Source organism: Cynocephalus volans, chromosome 2 (genome assembly GCF_027409185.1).
Source record: "Cynocephalus volans isolate mCynVol1 chromosome 2, mCynVol1.pri, whole genome shotgun sequence".
Taxonomy (NCBI): Eukaryota; Metazoa; Chordata; class Mammalia; order Dermoptera; family Cynocephalidae; genus Cynocephalus; species Cynocephalus volans.
This window is the reverse complement of record NC_084461.1, coordinates 87,637,575-87,657,500: the sequence shown is the minus strand read 5'-3', so window position 1 is coordinate 87,657,500 and position 19,926 is coordinate 87,637,575. Positions and strand designations below refer to the sequence as shown.

The window sequence follows — 19,926 nt, the reverse complement described above, 5'->3', positions numbered from 1 at the left end:
TGCTGCTTTGGTTACTATGGATTTGTAATGTAATTTGAAGTTGGGTAGTGTTATGCCTCCAGCTTTATTATTTTTTTTGCTCAGGATTTCTTTGGCTACTCGGGATCTTTTGAAGTTCCATATGAATGTTAGAATTGCTTTTTGTATTTCTGTGAAGAATGACATTTCTATTTTGATGGGGACTGCATTGAATCTGTAGATTGCTTTGGATAAAATAGACATTTTCACAGTGTTAATCTTTCCCATCCAAGAGCATGGTATGTCTTTCTATCTTTTTATGTCCTCTTAAATTTCTTTTGGTAGGAATCAATTTAACCAAGGAGGTGAAAAATCTCTACAATGAGCTTAAACATTTTAAGTGCATTGAAACTCTTCAGATCCAGAAACACATTATTTATCTGACTATTGAAATTGTTTTTATACACTGAAGTTTTGTCATTTTTCTCATACAAGGTTTTCACGATTCTTTATTAGAGTCATTCTAGATATTCTTATAATGTTTCGTTATTGGTCACAGAATTTTTAACTAATATAAGTTCTAGTTATTTTTTGCTGATTTTATAATAACTGATTATTAATCAGCCATAATAATTAGCTACTTTTCAAAGCTTTACTTAATTCTAAGTAAGTTTTTAAATAATATATTAAAAAGTTAATTTTATTTTTCTGAGTTATTTCCCTAATTTCTGTGTATAATGTAATTTCAGTACCCTGAAAGTTCACAATAATATTTATGGTAGGGTAGTGAACATCCTGCTTGCTTCCAAATTTTGGACATTAAAATGATAAATATTTGTTTAAATTAGAAAATCTTTATCATTTTAAAGAAACACAGGTAAAATTTGAAATAATTAACCAGCAAATCCTGCAGTGATTTCCCCTTAAAATTAAAATCAAATCCATGTTTATCACCATGGCCTACTAAGCCCCACATATGTTGGTCCCTGTTAAACTTTTAAAGCTCATCCCATACCATGCTGTTTCCTTATTCATCACCACTTACACCATTCAAGACTTTCTGTTTCTTAACATGAAAGTATCTTGTCTTCCAATTGTTGTGTCCTATACACATATCATGATACTGGTCTGCTTAAGGAACAGAATAGATAGATTTCTTCAGAGAGCTGGTTACTTCCTGTCATTCAGTTAATATGTTCCTTTTACTTAGGTGCTCTTTAAACACCCAGAAACAATAGCCTTCTTGGTAACCCAGCTACCATATTTTGCCTTTTCCAAAATTGGAATCACAAAGTTTGAAAACTAGCTTTTTTTCATTTAAAAATATTCATGCAAGATTAATGCTTGCATTTATGTGTCTTGATTGTTCATTTTTATAACTGAAAAAATATTACATTGAATGAATAGACCACTTGTTTCTCCATTCATTTATCAAAGGATATTTTGGTTGCTTCCAGTTTGGAGAAATTTTAAATAAGGCTACGATTATCATTAATCTGCAGGTTTTGGTGTAGACATAAGTTTTTAAATCAGTTGGGTAAATATCTAGGAGCTTGATTAATGGTTCAGATGGAAAGACTATGTTTAGCTTTGTAAGAAATTTGTAAACTTTTCAAAATGGCTGTACAATTTTTCACTCCAACCATCAATGAATGAGAGTTTCTTTGCTTTGCATCTTCACAAGCAATTGTCATCATAAGGTTTGCATTTTGTTTTGCGCTTTTTTTTTTTTGATTTTAGCCATTTGTATTGGTGCATAGCAGTATGTTGTTGTTTAGTTTGCAATCTTCTAATGACAATTGTGTTCTGCAACTTTTCATAGTCTTATTTGCCATCTGTATATCTTCTTTAAGGAGTTGTCTTTCAGATGTTCTGCTCAATTTTTGATGAGGTTGTTTGTTTTGTTGTTGCTGAATTTTAAAATCTCTTTGCATATTATGGATACAAGTCCTTTATCTGGTATGCATTTTGCAAAGATTTTCTCCCAGGCTATGACTTGCTTTTGATTCTCTGAACAATGTCTTTCACAGAACAGACTTTTCTTTTTGTCTGTTTTATTTTAATGAAGCCCCACTTATTAATTTTATCCGTCATGGGTTGTGCTTCTTATATTGTATCTAAAAATTCATTGCCAAATGTGAGGTCTTTTGGAATTTCTCTTTACTGATTAAACTGTTATATTAAATTTCAAATACTGGAAATGAGAGGAAATAAAGGTGGGAAAAATAGAAAACCTGAAATCATGTTTATCTGTAAATCTGTATATCTATACATATATCTATTTATGATTGCCCACTTCCTGTCTTCAAACCTTATACCCCTTAGGAAATTGATAAGTAAGCACTTAGCACTTCAGGAGCATTGTACAGATATGTATTTTAATCCTAAAGTCTTTAACTTAAACATAATTATAACTTGCCACTTTTCAAAAAATAATTTGAGCTTATTAACCCAAACTAGCTCCCAAATTCTATAATATAATAATGTCTCCATTGGAGTACTGAACTTCTTTTACTTTTAAAGTTTTATCTATATTTTGTAATCATTGAAGAGAACATATTGACATTTTACTTCCTACTTTTGCCTTTATTAACAATATCATATATTAACCATCTGTTGTTATAAAAACATCATGGGAAAGGATTCTAAATGTTTGTATTTTTATTTTTACTTATTTATATTTTAGTTGGAGCTACTTTTTATTGAAACATAATTATTACATGTATTTGTGGGGTAGAGTTGAATATCAATACCTGTGTACAATGTGTGATGATCAAATCAGGATAATTAGTGTATTCAACATTATAGAACATAATTATTCCTCGTATTTTTTAAACATTCATGATGTTTTCTCAGAATAAACCACTCTCATGTTGTCCACGCCCTGCATATGCTCTAAATGGATTTCCCAGAGTAGGAGAGCAGGTAATAATTTTGCATCAAGAACCTAAATAGAAGTGAAGTTTACATTTGGTAGGCCTTTCTCCTTTCAATATTCCTGGAATATTTAAAATAGTAGGTCACAGGATTGAAAGCACCAGCCATTCCCATTCAGTAGACACTACTATAGCAAAGCACCTAATGGGGTCTTCAGCCAAAGCAAGAGATGTCTTTCCAACACAGAACACAATAAAAAAATAATAATAATTAAATTCTATAGTGCTTGGCACAGCTCATTCCTCATCTTAGTTACCCTAAAACATATTGTTTTATGAAATGTTTTGAAAATAAAATTCCAGGGCTAACCAGTCAGCTCACACAGTTAGAGCATGGTGGTGATAACACCAAGGTCAAGGTTTAGATCTCCATACTAACCGGTACCCCCCAAAATAAAATAAAATAGAATTCCTACTTATCTCTTTACTGTTTTTACCACAGGAAAAAAATATCTGATTCCAATAAGTGTCAGACTTGATTTTACAAACGTTTTCATCAAGAATCTTCATCTAATCCTGCTTAGCCATACCAAGGTTATGGTATATCTTGTCTCCTCCAAACAAATCTCAGAAATCATGATTTAGGTCTGCAGCAAAACCCCTTGTTTCTTTAAGAACATTTAATTATTTGGAGTATTTTCCACAAATTAAAATAAATAAATAAATAAATAAATAAATAAATAAATAAATAAATAAAAACTTTCATGCAAATATGTATCCAAATATTATGACCATTATTCTTTACTAGGATATTATTTATGTTTCAAAAAATTGCTAACTGTTCTCATTTTAGTGTTTAATGTTGAGCACAGTCTTGCTTCTTTATTTCCAGCAGTTAGAACATTTTTTAACTTCAATCTCCAATTTCATTGGTTTTTCTTTTATATATTTATTTTTCTTTCATCCTGAAACAGTTATGCCCCAGCTCCCATATAGTTTTTATAACTGGATAAGATATATTATTTAACCTGTTTTCTCTTTGTGAATGTCTTTTTAAACCATTTTGCTTTCACCATTTTCTTTTGATAGTATTCTTTTCTTCTCTAGGCCTTTTCTGAATCTAAAAAGGCAATAAAGCTTCTTCTTTAGTCAACTAAACTTCTATTTCACATCCTGATGCTTTTATTCTGTGTGCTGCTACAAATAAAAGACAATGATAATTGCATGTCATATTTGGACAACATGTACGGATTTTCAAAATATTTTCACAGGCACTTTTGCAACAATATGGATAGGTAAATATGTTTATACCCTTTCTCTCTCTCTCTCTCTCTCTCTTTTTTTTTTCAACCAATGTCATAGCAAGACTTAGAAAAATTAGGTGACATTTCCATGTCCTCATATACTATAAGTGAAATATTATTACTCCACCTCCAATGTGCTTTCCATTCAACCAAATTCAATAACTTTCAAAAAATACATAAGTATGCAGAGACTTTGATCTATTTGGACTAGATGCATGTCAAGATTGATTCTAACCTCAAGATTACATAACTACAACTGCCTCTACGCAAAATAAGGAAATACGTTACAAATTGTAACAATTGCAAATTATTCTTTGTTTTCTTTTGGTTTTTCATATTCTTCCCCCCTTAATTGGTTTCCTTTTCTCCCTTCTCTCCCAGGAGCCAGGGGAGAAAATGATGACCATCAAGGGGGCTGTGATCAGGCTGTGCAAACTGCCTAACTTCCATGTGGAGTCCTGGATGCTTAGTTTTAAACATACTTGGTGGAAAAGTTTGTGGGAATTTGGGTCTGCTTTTCTACAGTGACTGCTAACATAGGGCACACTACACTGGGGATCCAGGGCATGGTTTCTCTACTCTTACTTGAATATTAGACTTAAGACTATGTTTAGCATTTTCCAGCTGTTAGGAAGTAGCAACTTATTATATTTGTAAAAGTTTAGGATAATACAGTAGTGGACAGTATGGAGTATGATGTTAGAAGTCCTTTGGATAGTATAAATAAAATTGAATTTACACGTTTTTAAAAACCATTTCTTTACAGAAGATTAATAACAGGTAATAAATTTTTGATGACCTGTCCAAATGTACCAATATTCAAGATAATCATATCATCACTATGTGCATGGATTTATAGATGATTTTTTTTCTTTATGTAACTTAGCATGTACAATTAAACTGATCTCTTTTGGCATATATGCATTGAACAGGGAAGATTTAAATCTATTATACACTTGGAAATTTACCCAATGGTCCATTTTGAGTTCATGAAGTAGACATATTTTAAAGAAGTCTGAGAAGTATGTACTACAGAAGAAAAATTTTAAAAGTGGTTGTCATAACTAATTAGTAATTTGAAAAATGATTAGCAATGTTATAATGCTTTATTACCAGTACTGTGTGCTAACTGACTGTGAGAGGTGAGTGGGGGTGGAAAACTTAGATATATTCTGCTTCTAGGCCAAAAAGACCTTGAAAAATCTGAGGCAAGCAACAAAATGAACCAGGACATTGATTTATGATTTACCTTTTCTGAACAAAGATCCTATTTATGTTTTACTGTCTCTCTAAGACTTAAACTAGTAATCCTAGGCTCAAAGCAGACTTTCTCTAACCAGTCCTTTTGTAGAGCAAGAAATGTAAAAATTTAAGAAGAGTTTGGACATAGTGACAACTACCACTGCATTCTTATTCTATCATCCTTGACTAATTGATCAACATTGTTACCTTCTTTGCCAGTAAATTTACTAAACAAACCTGAACGTTTGATAAAGTGAGTTTTACAAGGCTGACAAACATTGTAAGATAAAAAAAAAATCAATTCCCAATACAAATCCAGATTATCATAAAGATGGAAACATAAACTCCTTATTACACTACCACACATGACATTGTTATCTAGAGCTGACCAACAGCTTGGCTGTGATTGAAGACCTAGTGCTACATCTGACAAACATCTTGGTCATGATCGAAGACCTAGAGCAAAGTCTCTTAACCAGGTGCCAAATTAAACTTTCCTATATGAGATATAAATTGCAGTTCTACCTCACCTGTGTTCTGCTCTGAGATTTCAAAATTATCTCCTTACTTCTGTCTAGAGCCCTAACTACACTCTAATACATTTTCATGTTTTCATAAAGAACAGTCATCTACGATTTCTAAGTTTACTTAAGTTAATGCATACATATCCATTAAGTTAAATGGACTTTGTGAACGTGGGTAGGGCAAGCGTTATTAGTTCCTTTTAATAACTTAGCAAAATCCATGGTCAGGGAAATTAAATATCTTGGATGAAATCACAAAGCTGGTAAGCAGAAGAACTGAAAAACAAATGTTTCTCAATTTCTGTTTTACTCATTTTTGTTTTGTTTTGATTTTGGCGACTGGCAGATACTGCAACCCAAACCCTCAACCTTTGTGTTACAACACTGCACTCTAACCAACTGAGTTGGCCAGCCCATATTTCTCATTTTCTGTTAATCATTCTGTTAATTTTCCTAGCAAAAATATGTGTCTCTCTTATACTTCACAATACATAAGGAATTACATTTGACAATATTCTAAAATAAGAATATGTCAATTAATCAGTGTTTTACATTCCACAATTTTGCACCAACTTTTAGTAAAGGTAGGGAAAAAAAAACATTACACTTGTAAAACAATTTGTCACTGTGAACACAGAAATATTTTAAACTGCTTTTGTAAAGCTTAACTCAGCATAGATGGCATTTGATGTCATGGTATGTTCAAAATATTCATTTTATTAATGCATTCAAATCTTGTTATCATTTTACCATATTTGCCTTAAGTAAATGGAAAAAGAATATTCAGGAAAACACAAAAGAGAAACACCATCCAAGTATTCACATTCAATATAGAACAGAGAAGGAAGAAATAAGGACTGGAAGACAAGATACCTGAAAATGAAATTGGTGACTAAAGTTAAAAGAAAGAATGTTATAAAAAAGAGGATAAATTATAAGGTGAAACTGTATGCTATTTTATTATGTATTGTGTTTCAGAGAGTTAGCTGGACATTTGTTTCAGGAAAACAGTCATTTGGGGCATTCAAAGAGTCAACTGAGGTTTCCTGAATATAAATAAAATACTGAAAGAAGACAAGGACTGGAAGCTTGGCCATCTTAAGATTACTAATCTTATGCACTCCCTCCCTCAATCTCACCTCTTCCTCAGGGTCTACATATATCTGAATGGAAGTAATAACTAAGTTCGACAAAGAAAACTGTACACACACATTGCATGTAAATATTTGTGTTTGTGTCAGAAGTGGAAAGGTGGATAAAGTTTTGAGAAGCCCTTGAGTCTCCCAGACTTTTGAATATTTTGTGAACAGATGCTGGAGAATTCTACTAGTACTTTTGGATGGTATGAAAGTGATTGATGAAGGTGGTGTTCCTCTTGGCAACCCCCTCACCAGATCAAAGTGTAAAAGAAGGTCAAACATGGGAACTGGGGGTGGACAAGGAGAGGGCCAGTTAGTTACTTGACTATAAATCAGGAAGCAGAAAGCAGAAATTTTCTTTTAACCTTCTTCAGAGGGCCACATAAATAGTTATTCTTATTAAGATATTTTCAAAAGGTTTGATTTTTCAAAATTTTTCCAGCTATTCCATAGTCTTCTAAAATAATATGCTGACTAGTGTAAGATGATAGATATTATTTACATGAAAAGAGCTGAGTGCTATAAAATATTTTTTGGAAAAAAATTATATTTAAGCTAAGTGAAATATGAGCCTGTATTTTCAAAAATATATAAAGTTCATTGGAAAAAATATGCAGTCATGAGCTAAAAATTGCACCTGTGAAGATTTAAAACTTTGATTACTTTGTAGTGTTCTAAATTTCTACCATTCTTAAAACTATAGCACAAGATATCCTTTATGAATGATGACATGAAGAAATATTATTTCTCAATGGTAACATATGGTCAAAGTTTGATTTTGGGGAAGTATTTAAAGCTACAAATTATAGCTATTCCATAAAAATAGAGCATTACAAATATGCATTTCAACTACACTGCCATTCACATCTCTTACCCAAAGCTAATGATATTAAGTAAAATTAAATTACTCAATTCTGAATCTGCCTAAAAGAAATTAGACAGGATTTAATTTTTTTTCCCAGTTTTTTCTTTTCTGTATAATGTAATTAGCTTTGCAGTTTCAGCATTTAAAGTTAGAACCTGGAAATATTTAGAGTTGCAACTTGAGAATTAGCGATAAAATAAAAGCATTTAATAATAAGCCCCCTTTCCCCCTGTATTCTTGATAACTATTTTTTAATCTGTTCTGTACTTTGCTGTGTTTTTCCAGAGGATATAAAACTGTGTGACATGGTTTACAGCAGCCCTTCTAAGCCTACTTTATCTTCTACCCCTTTGCAATGATCCATCGTTACTTCGTTACATAATGGCTTTTATGGACTTCCTTTTCACTCTAGAGTCTTAAAATTGTACACTTTTTCTTAAGAATATTAATAGGTGTGACAAATTATGGATTTATTTGTGAAATGAGATAATAAAATATGGATTTTAAAAAGTTGAACAGGTTTCCTGATTCCAAGTATCTTAGAGCCTATAATAGGTGAGTATTAGTAAATAAGCAATGTGATCTCCAAGAGAAAGCCATAGCATGCCTGTATGTGAATCATTTATTAGAATTTTCTGTGCAGTTCAAAGTAGGGAATGAGAAGCATGGTCATAGGATTTGCAGGCCAGCTATTTTTGTTGTTGCTGCTGTTCCTCACACTCAGCTAACAAAATCAAAGACACTTTGCTCTCTGAATATTTTTTGGTCAGATAAAATATATTTGTAAGGCAAAGTCGGTTCTATTATCAAATAACATAATATAGTTATTAATGGATGTTAATCAAGATATTGAGATTATTTAGTTCTACAGAGAAATTTATAGCATTCTAGATCAATCCCATGAATGCAAAGAGAGAATATACAACTGTTTTCCTCAAGCCAGCCTAGCTTATCAGTAAGAATATTATTTTATAAAATGATATATAAGAGAATACAAAGATAGTGCTTCATAAAGTTGTGATTTATTAACAATTATTTTTATATTATCATCATGACCTTGTCTTATAACTCCTCCTTTTTCTTCCAGTCTATCAATAGATTTGTGTCTTCATTTCATCTTCTATCCAACTTCACCATATCTGCATTATTTCACTTATTATAACCATAATCACTATCACTTTTCAGTCCTTTGGAGCATTAAAAACAAACAAACAAACAAACAAAAAACCTCTGTTTTCTACTTCCACTGCCAGGATGCTGGGGAAGAAGATCTCTTTAACAGGCAAATTGGTAGCAATATAAATTTAAAATTTAAAAATTTATTCAGACCTTTTTTCTACATTGAAGTCCTTCTACATATTCCGATTCAGTTCCTTTCCTGTTCTTCTAGGCAGCTGGAATAAAGTTTACTGAAGCTTAGCAATTTCTCTTTATCTTCAGCAACAAGCTTTAATTCCTACACAAGAGAAAATAAAAAAAACATGACAATATTTTTTATAAGATGGTAGATTGAACTGGGTTGATAGTAATAGAAATGGAGAAAAGTTGATGACATTTTGAAATATTTTGAAGATCTTCCCAGCAGAATAGTAATTGATTAGATGTGGAAAATTATAGAGACATAATTATTGATGAAGGATGCTTCCTTTTGGAATAACTAGTGGTTAATTATAGAAGTAATTCAGATTTAGGGAGAATGACCAGGATTTAACATTTGGATGTTTTGAACATATCAAAGGCCAGTAGGTCTTGATACATATGTCTGAAGCTCAGCCAAAAGATCAGGATTGGAGAAGTAAGTCTAAAAACATCAATATGTGACTGTTTCTATTTAAATTGAATTTAAAACCATGGGAATGATTTAGACTCAACAGGGAAGACAGCATATACAAGTAAGAAAAAAAAAAAAAAAAAGACTTTAGGACTGAGTCCTGAAAAACTACATAAGAGATAAAGCAACCATCAGTAGCCACAGTAGCCATAAAAGTAGGAGAAACTTAAGAGTGTGCTATCAAGTAATAATGTATTTTAAGAAGAGAGTGGTTGACACAACTGAGAGCTAATACAAAGTCAGGTAAATGAGAAATGGTGGTCATTAAAGTCAGCAGCAAGTAGGTTGTTGGTAGTATTATATTAAGAAAGTTCAGTGGAGTTCTAAAGTGACAAAAAGTGCAAAGTGGAAGTAAAGGATTGAATTCTGGATGGCTAGACAATTTTTGAGGAGTTTGATGGTAAACAAAAGTAGAGATTTGACATAAAAATAAAGAGTCAAGAAATTGATTGGGTGTTATTTTCAGATAAGAGACTAAAATATAGTGTTTAAATTCTTAAATAAAAAATGAGAGAGAGAGAGAGAGGTGTGTAGTGGATTGAATTATGTCCCCCCTATAGAGCTAGGGCTGGGTCCAGGGGCTCACAGACCCCTCAAGCCCATTGTCCAGACTGGGTCACAAAGCCTTCACACTCAGGTCTATGAGCTAGGTAACCGGAAGAAAGGTCCTTGGAGCCATACATGAAGAAAGAGTAGTCTTTATTCAGCACACACACACACACACACACACACACACACACACACCACACACACACACACCCCTGAGATCTAGGCGCGCGCACACACACACACACACACACCCCTGAGATCTAGGTGCGCACACACACACACACACACACACATACACACACACACACCCCTGAGATCTAGGCGCGCGCACACACACACACACACCCCTGAGATCTAGGCGCACACACACACACACACACACACACACACACACCCCTGAGATCTAGGCAGTCCAAAGAGAAACTCAGAAACTCAACTGCTACCAGCAGAGTCCAAGTTAAAACTGAGCACTTGCCAGCAAAGTAAACATGCTCTATTTTTACACACAAGCTCTCTGCCAGCCAGCAGTTCAGGGCTGCGGCTCCACACACTCTCTAGAACACAGGAGAATAGCAACAAAACTAAAAAGATACATCGGTGCACATGCACACTAACTCCACCCCCCACACAATTTGTTTACAAAGAATGTGCTGTACCACACCCAACTGGACCTGAGGTGAAGGGGCAAGATTAAACTATTCTGTTTTCCCAACACCCCCAAAAGTCACTGAAGCTTGAATTGTGTCCCCCAAGTTTTATGTATTAGAAACTTGGCCCCCACTGTGACTGTTAAGAGGATGGGAAAGCCTATTATGGTAATTGGAAGTTGGAGCTTTGGAGAAGTAATTGGATTGTAGGACCATGCCATAGTGAATGGATTAAAAATGGTGGTCAGGAGCATGGTTCTGAGGGCTTTAAAAGAGGAGATTATGTGTCTCTGCTCTCTCTGCTTCCACCATCTTGCAATGTGAGACCTCTGGTTCACTGTTGCCACCACCAGATGGACCTTGAACTTGCCAACCTCAGAAATTGTAAGCAATAAATTTCATTTTTCTTTATAAATCACCCAGTCTCAAGTATTTTGTTATAAGCAACAAAAACAGACTGGTACAAGAGGAAAGTATGTCTACGGCTCTCCCCACAGTAGAATTCACCTTCTTGTCCCATTCTCTCCTTCCACTGCCTACTTGCCTTTTCGGTATATTACATCAGTAAATAGCAAAATAGATATAAGTTACTCAAACAACTGATGTCTGCTTTACTATTCTGTGTCTTTCAGCTTAAACATCAAGTACTAAAATGCTAATTATTCTGAAATCAAATTGTGTATTGTAATGATGAATAAGTTATCTATATGGGCCTAACCACACATTCTACACAGTTATTGAAAATCCACATTGTACCCCACATATATGTATAAAAATAAAAAATAAAAAATAAAAACCTCTTTATATTCCCTTTCACATCACCAGCTAATAAATAGTGCAGCCAGCTTTCAGTTGGAACCAGTCTGCTTTAAACCTGTTTCCTTAACCACTACAACACAGGTAATATGGTGTATTATCTAAATAAGGACATTCGTGTGATGAAACAATGGTGATATTAATGTTTATATAGGGACAGCAGGTAAACTGAGATTTCCCCAGGCATATTCAACTGTCTCTTTATCATAATTATCGGGCTAATTTCTAGCCACACAGAGTAAATTATGTGCTATGGTTTGTCTCTGCCTAATCGCATGTTGAAATTTGATTCCCGATGTGGCATTGTTGGGAGGTGTTTGGGTCATGGGGTGGATCCCTCATGAATAGATTAATGCCTTTCCTGGGGGGTGAGTGAGTTCTCACTCTTGTGAGAATGAATTACTTCCCAAGAGAGTGAGCTGTTTTAAAGAGTCTGACTTCCTCAATTTGTTTCTCTTGCTTCTTCTCTCACTATATGATCTCTTTGCACAAGCCCACTTTCCTTCTGCTTTCTGCCACGAATTGAGGTAGCACGAGGCCCCCACCAGAGGTAGCTGCCTGATCTTGAAATTTCCAGTTACTAGAATCCTGAGCCATGTGATAAACATGAGAGTGCAGGTATCCCTTCAACATGATGATTTCCATTCCTTTGAGTATATACCCAGTAGTGGGATTGCTGGATCATATGGTAGTTATATCTGTAGTTGTTTATCGTTCCATTTAATATATAAAGTAAGTTTGTGCCTTTTTGTTTGATGCAATAATTATTTGTCTACCTAAAAATTATTTGTGTTACTGTGCTATTTATATTATTTCTAGTTTTTTGTATTGATACAGTCCAATTTACTAATAACTTTGTGTAATTAGGTCACATTTTTCTAATACAGGTGTTCCTTCACTTATTGGATTATATCCAAATAACTCATCATAAGTCAAAAATAGTATAAGTTGAAAATGCACTTAATACCCCAATAAACTCATCATAAAGTCAAAAAATCGTTAAGTTGAAATACTATAAGTTCAGATGCTTCTGGGCTTGAGTTGGGGTTACATTTGGATAAATTCATCGTAAACCGAAAAAATTATAAGTCAAACCATGTTAAGTCAGGAACCATCAGTATATTGTACTAGAATGTAAGCTCACTAAAGACACTTTATAAGTCTTCTTTATAGAGTACTTCTTTACAAGTCTTCTTTATAGAGTACTCCCAGTGTAGGAACCAGGAACAACAACAACAAAAACGGGGCTGGGGAGTGGCAGAATCCAAGAATAACAGAACAGAATAATAAAATAATCAACTGGAACAAAGTGTCCATAAGAGGATTTAAGAGATTGATCTTGAAGAGAGTCCTTGAACTGCTGTAACCTAAAGGCATATACATTTTATATGATACCCGTAGCTTCAACAGTAGGTGAATGGGGGCTCCTGGGAGTCTTAAGGGTGTTTACACACAAAAAATACCACAGATGAGTTATCAGAAATTGCAGAGAATTAGGCGATTGTTGATGGCTAATCAGAGAAGAAACATCTCATTTATTTGTTCACTCACATTTTTATATCATTGCACAACTGCTTATAAATCCACCGTGCCAATCATTCCGGTGGTTACTAAAGACTCAAAGAGACAAAGGTAGGGACTTGGCACAAAATTACTATTGTCTTAGAAGGGAGTGTACAGTCTTAAGAGACAGATGTGGCTAAAAAATAAAGAATTGAACGTGTTGGGAGTGGAGAAATACATGATCATGACATTCTAAAGGGAAAGAAGAGAAAAGGAAAAATAGCATTATACAAGAGAATTTTAGATATTCCCACATACAAGTATCGTGGCCCGTATTCTGAATAGTTCCACCAAGTGTGGATCGACTATGTATCAGTCTTTCCAGAAACTTGAAAGAAAACATTGACATTTATTTATTCAATCAGACGATACTGAAAAACATAATCAAAATGTGAACCTTAGTACACAAAGCCCATAGTACAAGTCCATTTGCTCACAGGCATGCAACTGCAAGCGAAGTTTAATATTTGGCTATGTATCACTTGTTATTGGTCATTTGAAATTCGGTCTAAACCTCACATAAAGATTACAAAAAAGCCAAAGCCTTTCTCACTGTGTGAAGGTGAAAGTGTCAAAATTTTGGTCTTAGAAGACAGAATTATTGATTTATCAAATATGCAAAACCTTGAGAAGCCAGTTTACTTTTTTTATGTTTAAACTATGCATTTTAAACATACTCAGGTAATTTATGATTCAAACTTGTAGATGGTGGCTCTGAATAGGGAATACAGGAATCTTGGGATGGTCAATGACAATTCTGGAATTTTAGCATTCCTATGAAACAAGTCTTCTTTTGAAGTCCTTTCTGTAATATTTCCAAAATTAATACTATTGAGTTAGATTGTCAATGCCTTTCATAAATTTAGAGTTGGCATGTTTTTAATATTGTAATGGCTTATATATTTTAAACACAATCAACATCTTTTTTTAATCTGCAAGTACTAAATTATTCTTTTCATTAAATTTAGCTATCTTAAAATGAAGTTATTGAATACATGAATAATAAAATTACAGAATGATTTCCAACTTAAATTTGTACTACAGATATTTCTAACTCCTTAAGTGTTTATTTAATAGCCTTTCAATATATTTAAATTATCTCGGAAGGAAGCATTATTTATATTAGTAAAGCAATAATGCTATATTTCTCAGTGTATGATGACATATCAGATAAGTACTTGCATATCTCTAAAGAAAATTTATAAAACATTAATCATTATTTAAAACTGCTTCATGGTAACAAAGATTCTCTCCTTAACCAAATGCTAGCCAGTCCTCTTTGAGCTTTCTTCTCAACTTAGATCTCAGTCTTGGTCTATAAAGACTTGAACAAAACAATAATATAATTTATAATAGCATGAGGCTGCATCTCTAGGATGACCCTAACCCCCTTTAAAGTGCACCTGCCAGGGAAAATTCAAGACTGCAAAAGAATTTCTTTAGTATTTGTTGAAAATAGACTTCCTGTTGCCCAGTCTCAGTGGGAAGATAGGAGTTTAGCTTCCATAAGTATCAGTTAGCAAACACAGTTGAATTTCACATCAACCAACCCTCTCTTCCTTCTTTTTATAATTTTTTTATTTCCTTTACTCTATTGATCCTCTCCCTACTCACCCCTTCCTTGTTCTATCATTTTGTACTTAAAATGCCCAGTCACCTTGTAGAGCTAGAGCTAGGGTCTGGAGCTCACAGACCCCTCGAGCCCATTCACAAACCCTTCACACGCAGTTCTGTGAGCTAGGTAACCCGCAAAAAGGTCCTAAGAGCCTTGGTTGAAGAAGGAATAGTCTTTATTCATCACACACAACACTAGGAGCTATGCAGTACAGAGGAGAAACTCAGAAACTCAACTGCTACCAGCAAAGTGGAAGAAAAACTGAGCAGCTGACAGCAGAGTAAACGTGCTCTATTTTTAGACGCAAACTCTGCCAGCCAGCTTCTGCTTCACAAACTGAAGAACACACGGTAGCAACTAACTAAAAAGATACATGGGTGTACATGTGCATTAACTCCACTCACACACAACTTCTTTACAAAGAAATGTGCTGCACGACTCCCAAGCAGACCTGAGCGGAGGGAGCCTGACTGAATTATCCCATTTTTCCCACACACCTCTATATAAATCAAAGTTGAGTTCAGTTCGTACTGGACTTCTTTCCCAATTGGTATAGTATATTACTTACAACGATCTGTCTTTACCACTTTGACTCATGTCTGACTTTGTTTATCCTTGGTAAATAATACACATCATGATTGTATCAGTGTTCAACAAGAGACCAGCAGAAGATAGTGTAGGGATTTGGTACAGGGTATTAGTTTACACAATTGCAAGGGATGGTTAAGCAGTCTTTGTAAAGCTGTTCTCGGCATCTGATGCTGGAGATTGAAATCCACAGGGAAGGCAATCAGGAGAGGAAGATTAATGAATAGGCTGGATCCCACAAGCACTTATTGGAACTCAAAAGAGATGAACCAAAATCTGTGTCCGTTATTGTTGCGTTTGACATACATGTCAGGTTATGTTGCAGAAACCAGTGTCCTTAGCCGGGCCCTTCACCATGTAACTGAACACACGCATCTTGCCCATAGTCAGAAATACTGAAGAAGGATCTTGGAATAGGTAGAGAAATTGCAGGCACAGCTGTTGCTTCAAGTCCACAAATTGACACAGATATAGTGCAATCAGAACCCATGCACACTTAATCCAGTTTTCCACAACTGCTGAAGTCTTCCCAAACGGTAGTACAAAATCACAACCGGAATATTGGTATTGATACCATCAACCTACCGAACAGTTATGTCTCCAAAAGGATCCCTCAGGTTGCCATTTTATATCCCCACCTACTTCCCTCTAACCCCCTCTTTAATCCTTGGCAACCACCCATCTGTTCTCCTTTTCTATAATTTTGTTTTATCAATAATGTTATATTAATGGAATTATAAAGGGTCGGGCTGGATCACAGATCCCTCTACCCCTCCTGTGCAGATGGTGAGGGAGGTAAGCAAAAGAAAAACCGAGTAGCCGCTGGCAAAGCGGACATCCTTTATTCCAGATGCGAGTTCCACCGCCCAGCGGTTCAGAGCCGCTGCCTTCCATAGGGAAAGTACACAACAGCTGCAAGGAGCCAAGGGGCACCGGCAGCACGCGCACGAGCTCTACTGTCAGGTGACTGGTTAACAACGGACGTGCTGAATCATACCTAGTCAGATATGAGGCAAGGGGGCCTGACTAGACGAACTCCATTTTCCTCACAGAGAGTATGTAACTTTTGGGGATTAACTATTTTCACTAAAAATAATTCTCTGGAGATTCAGGTAAGTAGTCGTGCATATCAATAGTTAGTTCCTTTTTATAGGTGAATGGTATAGATGAACAACAATTTAACAATTCATGCACTGAAATGTATGTGCGATTTTTCCTGTTTTGGGCTATCATGAATAAGGTTGCTATGAACATTCCTCTGTAGGTTTTTGTGTGAACAGAAGTTTTTATTACTCCTGGATAGATGTCCAGGACTGCGATTTCTGAGTTGTGTGATAGTTGCGTGTTTAATTTTTCTAAGAAAATGCCAAACTGCTTCCCAGAATTATTGTACCATTTTACATTCCCATTCCCACCAACACTGTATGCATGATCCAGTTTCTCCAAGTCCTTGCCAACATTTCATGTTATCACATTTTTAAGAAAAAAATTAGCTATTTTGATAGATATGTAGTGATAGCTCATTGTGGTTTTAATCTGCATTTCTTTTTTGGCTAATGAGCATAGAAATCTTTTCGTTTGCCTATGAAACGGTATATCCTCTTCAGTGAAATGTCTCTTCATGTCTCTTGCCCGTGTTCTGATTGGATTGTTTATGTTTTTTACTGTTTGAGAGTTTTAAAAAATATATTCTAGTTACTACACCTTTGCCATTTAAAAAGAATATGAGGTATAGGATTTTTATTAACGTACTATATCTAGATGTGACTGTTTCCTTCTATCTCTATTTTTCTGCAAGTTTTCATTATGAGGAAGTGTTGACTGTTGTCACATGCTTTTTCTATATTAATTAATATAATCCTGTGGTTTTTGTTCTTGAGCCTATTAATATGGTGGATTACATTTATTAACTTTCAAATTGCATCCCTGAAATAACACCCACTCAATTATGGTATACAATTCCTTTGTATATTGCTGAATTCAATTGCTAATATTCCTTTAAGGATTTTTGTGTCTATATTCATGAGAGAAATTTGTCATTTTCTTTTTGTTTGTATTGTCTTAGTACGGTTTTGGTATCAAGGTACTACTAGGTTCATAAAATGAATTCAGAGGTGTTTCCTCCCCTTGTATTTTCTGGAATAGCCTGTGTTTAATTGGTGTTACTTCTTGAAACATTTGGTATAATTTTCAAGTCAAATCATTTGGACCTGTAGATATCTTTTATGGGAATTTCAAATTATGAATTTAATTCTCTTGTGATATAAGGATATATTGATATTTACAGAGTTGTGCTAGTTGGTGTTTTTTTAAGAAATTAGGCCATTTCATCTAAGTTGTCAAATTTACGCATGTAAAGTTATCTGTAGTATTCCCTTTTTATCCTTTCAATGTTTGCATATTCTACAGATATTCTCTGTTCCATTACTGATATTAGTAATCTGTTTCTTTATTTCTTCATCCATCCTACTAGAATTTTTCAATATTATTCATCTTTCCAAAAACCATTAATTTTTTTCATTGATTTTTAATTTCATTTTTCACTATTTTTAGTTCATTTATTTCTACTTTTAATTTTATTTCCTTCTTTCCACTTGTTTTATATTTATTTTTCCCTTCTTTTTCTAGGTTCTTGAGATAGGAGCTTAGATTATTGATTTCATAATTTTTCTCTTTTTTAATGTAAGCATTTAGTGTTACAAATTTCCCTTTCAGCAGTCCTTTAACAGTGTCCTACATTTTTTTTTCTCTTTCTTTCCTTCTTTCTTTTTTTCTTTCTTTAATTTATTTGTTTATTTTTTAGCTCCCACTTATGAGTAAGGACGTGTGGTATTTATCTTTCTCTGCCTGGCTCGTTTCACTTAACATAATTTTCTCTAAATTCATCCATGTTGCTGTGAATGGCATAATTTGTTATTTTTTACGGCAGAGTAGTGTTCCATTGTATAAATATACCAAGTTTTCCTTATCCAATCATGCATCGATGGACATTTAGGTTGGTTCCAACTCTTGGCTACTGTAAATAGAGCTACAATAAGAATGGACTTGTGGGTATCTCTTCAACATGATGATTTCCATTGCTTTAGATATATACCCAGCAGTGGAATTGCTGGATTTTATGGCAGTCCTATCTGTAGTTATTTAAGGAAAATCCATATCATTTTTCCTAATGGCTGCACCAATTTACAGTCCCACCAACAGTGTAGGAGGGTTCCCCTTTCTCCACATCCTTGCCACCATATGTTATTCTCTATCTTTTTGATAATGGCTAGTATAACTGGGGTGAGATGATATCTCAATGTGGTTTTAGTTTGAATTTCCCTGATGCTGAGTGATGCTGAGCATTCTTTCATGTGTCTTTTGGCCATTTGTATATCTTCCTTTGAGAAATGTTTATTCAGCTCCTTTTACCATTTTTTAATTGCTCTTTTTTTTTTTTTTTTTTTACTGTTAAGTTGTTTAAGTTCCTTGTATATTCTGGATATTAATCATTTGTTGGATGCCTAGTTTGTAAATATTTTCTCCCAGTCTGTAGATTGTCTTTTTGCTCTGTTAATCACTTCTTTTGCAGTGCAGAAACTTTTTAGTTTGATATAATCCCATTTGTTTAATTTTCCTTGTGCTTCCTGTGTTTTCGGGGTCATATTCATAAAGTCTTTGCCCCATCCTACTTCCTGAAGTGTTTCCCCTATTTTTTTCTTTTAGAAGTTTTATAGTTTCAGGTCTTATATTTAAGTCTTTACTCCATTTTGTGTTGATTTTGGTATACAGTGAGAGGTACAGGTCTAGTTTCATTCTTCTATATATATGGATTTCCAGTTTTCCTGGCACCATTTATTGAAGAGTCAGTCTTTTCCTCAATGTATGTTCTTGGTGCCTTTGTTGAAGACCTGTTGGCTGTAAGTATGCAGGTTGATTTCTCGGTTCTCTGTTCTGTTCCATTTGTCCATGTGTCTATTTTTATGCCAGTACCATGCTGTTTTGATTACTATAGCATTGTAATAAGATTTGAAGTCAGGTAGTGTTATGCTTCCCAGATTTATTTTTTTTTTTGCTCAGGATTGTTTTGGCTATTTGGGGTATTTTGCTATTCCATATGAATATTAAGATTGTTTTTTCCATTTCTGTGAAGAATGTCATTGGTATTTTGACAGGGATTGCATTGAATCTGTAGATCACTTTGGGTAGTATGAACATTTTCACATTGTTGATTCTTCCAAATCCAAGAGCATTGAATGTCTTTCCATCTTTTTGTGTCCTCGTCCATGCATGATAAAGATTCTCAGCAAATTAGGTATAGAAGAAAAGCATGTCAACACAATAAAAGCCATATATGACAAACCCACCACAAATATCATCCTAAATGGGGAAAAGATGAAAGCTTTTCCCTTAAGGATGCGAACAAAACA

General features: G+C 34.2%; 1 pseudogene; it reads left to right on the top strand.

Moving 5' to 3' along the window:
* The window catches only part of LOC134370539 (glyceraldehyde-3-phosphate dehydrogenase-like), a 42,472-nt pseudogene extending 25,988 nt beyond the window's left edge, over positions 1-16,484 (top strand).
* The last annotated feature ends 3,442 nt before the right edge of the window (positions 16,485-19,926 follow it).